Here is a 1,637-nt window from a genome sequence, read left to right as displayed (position 1 = left end):
ATGCGATGGGGGGCGAGGGGGGCGATGGAGGCGAGGGGGGCGATGGAGGCGAGGGAGGCGGCCTGGGGACACAGCCGTTCGTGACGGACGTGATGAGGAACTTTGTTGTGAAGGAATATTTCAGGTAGAATCAGGCTGGAGCTGCAGCAATCTGAGTAAAACCAGAGAAACGCTCAGAAGGTAACTGTTTTATTTCCAGCAGGGGGCGCTCTGCTGATGACCCGCCTTCTCTTCCTGTCCGCAGCGGCGCCGCAGAACGATTGGCTCAGACTGACGGTCGCCATCCGAGGACTGTTCGTCTGCAACCAGCAGGGGGAGCCGGCGTGCCGTCCGGGTGTTCAGGTGAATCTCAGGTGAATTTTCAGGTAAAAGCAGTTTGTATTACCAGGCTTTTATTCTGAAGAACCGGGCGCACAGATGTGAGCTTTCAGAAATGAAGCCATCTTCGTGGAACCACAGGAGGCGTGGAGCAGAACTGGGCTGTTCTGACGTGAAGAACAGTAAATGTGACGGACGTCTCCCTGATTGCTTCTGAAACCTGACAGATCACCTGAGTTAGTGATCCTCTGTGGTTAACTGGCCTCATCCCATCTGTCACCACCGCCCTGCGTCTCTCCTGTGACTACCTCGCTTCACGCCACAGGTGGCTCGGTGCCTTCAGAACCTCACCGTGGCGGTCAGATGGCGTCTGAGCGTTTTGTGAATTTTGCCTTTTGGATTTTTCTGAGAACCGGACCGGACCGCTCAGAACCGCTGAAGTCTGAACGTGACGCAGCTTCAGGCTCTTCGGCGCTGCGGAGCACGGAGCTTGTTGCTAGGCAACAGCAGGGAGCGATGAGGTCACCTCAGTCTGCGGGAGACGTCTGTCCGAGGACTTGGGCGGCGTTTTCAGGAACAGCGAGCGGTTCTGTCAGGAACCTGAAGGTTCTCTGAAGCTGATCCTCTGTGTTCTGTTCTGTGTTCTGTGCAGGTCTCGGTCTTCCGGCTGGAGCCGGTGGGATCCGTCAGCTGTTCTGGGCTCGGTTCTTTAAACGCTCTGCCATCTGTTGGACACGTTGAGCAACTCCTTGGTGCTCGAGGTTCTCAGCAGGATTTCACTCCCGGTTCTCCTGCTGGTCTTTAGAACTTCTGAAGTCCGGACAAACAGGAAGTGTCGTGTCGGCGCCTGGTGATGACATCATCAACCTGCAGCTCTGTGGTTTTTTTAGGTTTTGATTTTCGTAGCGTTCGGTGAGAAAATCGAAACCTAAAGAAAATACAGCGCCGTGAGGCGGCGTCGGTGGTTCTGGTTCTGATCATCGAGACCCGGCAGCATCGGTGGAGGGTTCTGTGGTTCTGATGGAGGAACGGATGTTAACCGTTTGGTTTCAAAGAATCAGTTTGATGTTAAAGAGAAGATTTTATTCACAGAAACTCCTGTAAGTTTAATAAACATATAATTATTTTAAATAAACTTTATTTAAATAAAATCATCTTTACAGAAGCTTGAGAACGTCAGAACAAAACGTAAAATTATTCTCTGAAGTTTTAGTCAAATCATGGAGATAAACGCAGATCAGTGAGAGCTCAGAGTGTGGATCAGGGTCCGGGTCTGGGTCTGAGTCAGGATCAGGGTCCGGGTCTGGGTCTGGGTCAGG

The 1,637-nt window shown here is 52.2% G+C and overlaps 1 long non-coding RNA gene across 2 annotated transcripts in view; it reads left to right on the top strand.

The window, feature by feature from the left end:
- The window catches only part of LOC119616685, a 3,485-nt gene extending 1,996 nt beyond the window's left edge, over positions 1-1,489 (top strand). Inside the window, exons 2-3 of one of the 2 annotated variants that reach the window (XR_005232663.1) lie at positions 203-353; positions 971-1,489. This is a non-coding gene — a long non-coding RNA (uncharacterized LOC119616685). Of the gene's footprint in view, positions 1-199; positions 354-970 lie in introns of both variants that reach the window. The other variant, XR_005232665.1, reaches the window with a different exon arrangement.
- Positions 1,490-1,637: the final 148 nt, after the last annotated feature.

Source organism: Kryptolebias marmoratus, linkage group LG2 (assembly GCF_001649575.2).
Source record: "Kryptolebias marmoratus isolate JLee-2015 linkage group LG2, ASM164957v2, whole genome shotgun sequence".
NCBI lineage: Eukaryota > Metazoa > Chordata > Actinopteri > Cyprinodontiformes > Rivulidae > Kryptolebias > Kryptolebias marmoratus.
Note: the sequence above shows the minus strand (reverse complement) of the source record. Positions and strands in the feature narration are given on the sequence as shown.